The sequence below is a fragment of the Capra hircus genome, chromosome 14 (genome assembly GCF_001704415.2).
Source record: "Capra hircus breed San Clemente chromosome 14, ASM170441v1, whole genome shotgun sequence".
Classification (NCBI taxonomy): Eukaryota; Metazoa; Chordata; class Mammalia; order Artiodactyla; family Bovidae; genus Capra; species Capra hircus.
Window position 1 is genome coordinate 92088666 of NC_030821.1, and position 6000 is coordinate 92094665.

Genomic DNA, 6000 nt, shown 5'->3' on the forward strand with positions numbered 1-6000 from the left:
TTTAAACTGATTTAACAGAAGTTCCAAATCCGAGGTTTAAAAAAAGAAAGAGAAGTACGTGGCCCTACTTGTCTTGCTTGGTTTGAACTTTGAGATAAGATAGAATCATTTAAAAATCACATTTGGTGGATTAGCAGACTACCTGTTTCCGTGCCTGGCTGAGTTGGATGCGTGGAAATAAGTGCGAGTGAGCCATGGAAGTATTCCTGTAAGAAAGGCATCTGGAGCATTTGGCAGAATAAAGGCAATTCCTTGGCAGTTCACAGCACAGCTCACTTTTTCTATTTTACATTTCAGACCAAAATTCTAATTGACATAAAAGGCTACACTTTAAGAAATGGCTTTTCCCCTTAATGTTTAATTTTCTGATTGTAGTGCTTCTGTGATGTGAGTTTTTCTTTTTCCTCCATGCTAACAACCAAATTGAAACTAAGAACTCACTTATCTAAAGATTTCATTAAATGGAAATGTTATGGAACTCTTCAGGGGTGGATAAGTTGTCACCCAAATTCCATTAACCTTCAGAACATGTGTTTACAAGCCTAAGAAAGGCTTGAGTATGGTATATACTCAGAAAAGCATCTGAGCTGAACTTGACTTTGCGAAGAGGGTGTTTCCTTGTTTTGTTTGTCCTTTTTTAGCTTATTATGGAGAAGGCGATGGCACCCCACTCCAGTACCCTTGCCTTGAAAATCCCATAGACGGAGGAGCCTGGTGGGCTGCAGTCCATGAGGTCGCTAAGAGTCAGACATGACTGAGCGACTTCACTTTCACTTTTCACTTTCATGCACTGGAGAAGGAAATGGCAACCCACTCCAGTGTTCTTGCCTGGAGAATCCCAGGGACGGGGGAGCCTGGTGGGCTGCCGTCTCTCGGGTTGCACAGAGTTGGACACGACTGAAGTGACTTAGCAGCAGCAGCTTTTTATAATGAAACTCAACTTCTGAAATTGTTATGAAGTCACAAAATCATTCGCAGTACAATCAAATGTGTAGAGAAGATGGAGCATCGATTTCTTCCTAGCTTATCTGAACTTCTTCATGAGTCCCACCTCACTGATTGATGGGGGTGTCAGGGGCTTGCCAACTGGAGCTATCTTTGTCACTCTTGTTCACATTTCTGTGTGTTCTGCCAAGTCACTTCAGTTGTGTCCAACTCTTTGCAACCCTATGGATTGTACTTTTGGTTTAAACATTCCAACTCTTCAAAATCTGGATCATAGATGGAGTGACAGCCTCTTTGGAATCACCCTATTTGTTTTGGTTAAGCACAAGTCATTTGTTTTTTATGCCCTCCTCTCTTTTCTTGCTCAAGAAGGCTATGGGGGGTGTTGAGGTGGTCTCACTGGACATTTTTAACAGCAGAGAACAGGTGAAAAGATGCCTGGGGTATCCTCTGGGTGCCCCTGTGGAGTGGCAAGCTAGGCTGCTACTGAGTTGGTAACTGCTGACGTTCATGGTCTCAGCTGGGGATTTGAACTTAGACCAGGGGTGCTGGTGATGGAGGTGGCAGGCTTCAGTGTGGAGCAGCAGCCACACCATTTGGGTTCCAAACCTCCTCAGGCTGTGGACATGCCGCCTGCCCTGGGCTCTCCTGGTCAACAGGACACCAGAAGTATTGATGGGGGCCAGCTTCACGCCCACCTTCTGTGGTCATCTCAGCCTCGGGGGAAGCAGCTGCTGGGAGTGTCTCCTGGAGGCTCAGCCCACAGAGGTCACCCAGGAAAGAGGGCGACCTGCCTGGACTCCAGCTTCTTTATACATCTCTGATGTTTCCAAAGACTCTGATATGAGTTGAAAAGATTACTCATGTAAGACTCAAAAGAGTAAAGAATATTACCCCTATAATAATAGGCACATTTTTTGGGGGGGGTAAAATCTAGAGTTGGAATAGACTTTAGAAGCATGAAGTCCAATATCTGCATTTACTTATAAAGAAACAGATTTTTAAAAAAAAAGAAAAGAAAGAAAGGAACAGGTTTAGGGATTTTCCTTTGATTTTGTGACAATCTGATTTGGTAACTCCCAGCCTCAGCTCTGTGCACTTTCGTGATGCATGGCTGCCTTTTCTGTATGTGTGGGTTCCTAAATAGATGCAGGTTGGAAGACTTGTGAAACTCCGTGCTAGAGTCTCCCTTTTTATTCACCCTATGGTTGAATTCAGTTCAGTCACGCAGTCATGTCCGACTCTTTGCTACCCCATGAACTGCAGAGTGCCAGGCTTCCCTGTCCATCATCAATTCCCGGAGCTTGCTCAAATCCATCAAGTCAGTGATACCATCCAACCATCTCATCCTCTGTCATCCCCTTCTCGTCTTGCCTTCAATCTTTCCCAGCATCAGGGTCTTTTCAAATGAGTCAGTTGCTCTCATCAGGTGGCCAAAGTATTGGAGTTTCAGCTTCAGCATCAGTCCTTCCAATGAATATTCAGGACTGATTTCCTTCAGGATGGACTGGTTTAAGCCTTTTGCAGCCCAAGGGACTCTCATGAGGATTCTCCAACACCACAGTTCAAAAGCATCAATTCTTCAGTGCTCAGCTTTCTTTATAGTCTAACTCTCACATCCATACATGACTACTGGAAAAGCCATAGCTTTGACTGGATGGACCATTGTCAGCAAAGAAATGTCTCTGCTTTTTAATATGCTGTCTAGGATGGTCATAACTTTCCTTCCAAGGAGTAAGCGTCTTTTAATTTCATGGCTGCACTCACCATCTGCAGTGATTTTGGAGCCCCCCCAAATAAAGTCTCTCACTGTTTCCATTGTTTCCCATCTATTTGCCATGAAGTGATGGGACCAGATGCCATGATCTTCATTTTTTTTAATGTTGAGTTTTAAACCAACTTTTTCACTTGTTGAATTAATTAAATATTTTGCTTTTAGAGGCAGGTATGTGTGAGAGAGCTGGTTCTGTGATTTGAGTCCTGTTTCCACAGTTGGCCATGTGACCTTGGGCCTTGTGGCCATGCCACTGGGCTCCATGAGCTTGTTTCTTTGTAAGATGGGGACAGTAATATTGACCTTGGAGAAGTATGAAGTTATAGAATTGCAATGTTTATTCCTGAAACAGAGCACTTAATTGTTATTGGTGTTTCTTAAATATTTGTGGCTTCTGGGTTTTTCTTTGAAAGCCCAAAATTTAAAAGAGAGAAAGAGGGAAGGAAAGAAGAAAGGGAAGGAAAAACCACCACAACAACACATAACCAGGTCTCTGTATAACATTTGATATTGCCCTCTGCATTGTCTCTAGGGTTGGTTTCATGATTTGGTAATAACACCTAATCCTTCTTTATCTAATTTGATAGTTAAGAGGAAATCATTGATCTTACGGAAGAAGCACTGTGTAAGTTAATGTGGTATTGTTATATTTGCAGTATAATTCTTTCAAGAATCTTGAATAATCTACTTTTTAAATGAAGGAAAATCTATAAATTGCCCATCAGAGAATTTGGTGAGAGGAATAATACAATATCTGATGGCTCCTCTTTATCATAGTTTCCTCTTTATCATCAATATTTTTCTGTGGAAAGCAAAAAGATGAGTGAGGTGGTTACATTTCCTGAAAATGTTTTCAAGAGAATTTTGTGCATTTAGGTAAAGTTCTGCTGATAAACATTTCTCTTAATCTTTAGTCTTCTACAAGTGTTCTTTAATTGCACAAATGCTATCACCAATTCAAACTGAAATATGGAAATTTTGTGAAAAGAAATATCTAGCCCTAGGAAAAAAAGTTCAAAGTGTCCAAATCAGATAATTTTTTAGTGGTAACTCCCATTAGCTCTGTAGACTGGGTAATCCATAAAAGAGCTGCTTTCAGCTTTAAAGACCTAATTACCTTAGTAAGTAGCTTCATTATTGACATCTACACTTGCTCACATCTGCAGTCTCCCTTGATGTGTGTGTATTGACCTTCTGATAAGTGGGGTGGAGTGAGCTTTCATCCAGAGATCTCTTTTTCTCATATAGGCAGGGAATTATCTTGTAACAGAAAAATGCTTCCCATGGGAATGACCTTTCCCCCAGTACCACCCCTCCTCCACTACCATCAATTTGAAGAAATTGTTATTCTGGGAATTAAGCTAATAAAATTAATAAGTAATGGAAGATTGCCTTCTCCAGTAGACAACTTCTAAGGCAGGCTGTTTGAAATACTGGGGGATAAATTTAACAAAATGTATGTAAAATACATACATTGAAAACTGTAAAAGATTTAGAGAATTAAAAAAAAAAGGATAAAAAACTGTACATATTCCCTTTGGCCCTATAAACTCCCCAAGGACAGGGGCAGTGCCTTATTCATCTTTGTGTTCCCCGGGTGTGATGTGTGGAGGGATCTTGATAAGTATCTATTGAATAAATGCACACACTATTTGACCAAAATTTGAAAAAAAAAAAGGATATTCTGTAACTAGAAAACTCATATTGTTAAGATGTCGTTTCTCCCCAAAGTGATCTCTAGATACAACGGAAGCCCCAGGACTTCTTTGTAGAAACTGAAAGTGATTCTAATGGATATATGGAAATACACTTGTCCTAGAATTGATAAAATAATGCTTAAAAAGAAAAATAAATTTGGAGGCTTCCATTTCCTGATTTTAAAGCATTACATCAGAGCTAAATAATCAAGACTGTGACCTTGGTATAAGGATAAACAAATAGGTTGGTAGAATGAAAAAGGGAGTTGGGAAATAAGCCAACATTTACAGAATCCACTGATCTTTGACAAAAGGGTCAAGGTAATTTGATGAGGAAATAACAGAACTGTCATTAGGTAGTGCTGGGACACCTGGATATTGAAATAGAGAGAAAAGAAAAAAAAAGAATCTTGGACACTACTCAGACTGTACACAAAAATAAACTCAAAGTGGGTCAGTGGCCTAGAGTAAAATCTAAACTTATAAAACTTCTAGAAGAAAATGTAGGGATTTTTTGAGATTTGAGGGCAGGCCAAAATTTTGTAGACAGACCATAACCCCCTCCATAAAAACTTATAAATTGGAATTTGTTAAAATCAAAACTTTCTGAACTTACAAAGGAAATGAAAACGCAAGACACATATCAGAAGAAAATATCTCCAATGCATACACCCAAAAAAGGACATATCCAGAATTCGCAGAGAGCTGAAGAACTCTCAAAACTTAAAAATAAGACAAATGGCAATAAAAAGTGGGCAAGATTTGAATATACACTTCACACACACACACACTGTGTTGTTATTCAGTCACTCAGTTGTGTCCAAATCTTTGCAAGCCCATGGAGTGTAACACGCAAGGCTTCCCTGTCCTTCACTATCTTCTGGAGTTTGTTCAAACTCATGTCCATTGAGTCAATGATGCCATCCAAGCATCTCATCCTCTGTCGTCCCCTTCTCCTCCTACCCTCAATCTTTCCCAGCATCAGGGTCTTTTCCAATGAGTTAACTCTTCAGATTAGGTGGCCAAAGTATTGGAGTTTCAGCTTCAGCATTATTCCTTCCAATGAATATGCAGGATTTCCTTTAGGATTGACTGGTTGGATCTCCTTGCAGTCCAAGGGACTCTCAAGAGTCTCCAACATCATAGTTTGAAAGCATCAGTTCTTCGGTGTTCAACTTTCTTTATGGTCCAACTCTCAGAATCATACATGACTACTGGAGAAACCATAGTCTTTTGGTTTTTACTTTGACTATATGGACCTTTGATGGCAAAGTAATGTCTCTGCTTTTTAATATGCTATCTAGGTTTGTCATAACTTTTCTTCCAAGGAGCAAGTGTCTTTTAATTTCATGGCTGCAGTCACTGTCCACAGTGATTCTGGAGCCCAAGAAAATAAAGTCTATGACTATCTCCATTTTTTCCCCATCTTTTTGCCATGAAGTGATGGGACCATATGCCATGATCTTAGTTTTTTGAATGTACGCTATAGATAGTTTTTTGAATATACACTTTATATGTATATGTGTATCAGTTCAGTTCAGTCGCTCAGTCGTGTCTGACTCTTTGTGACCCCATGAATCGCAG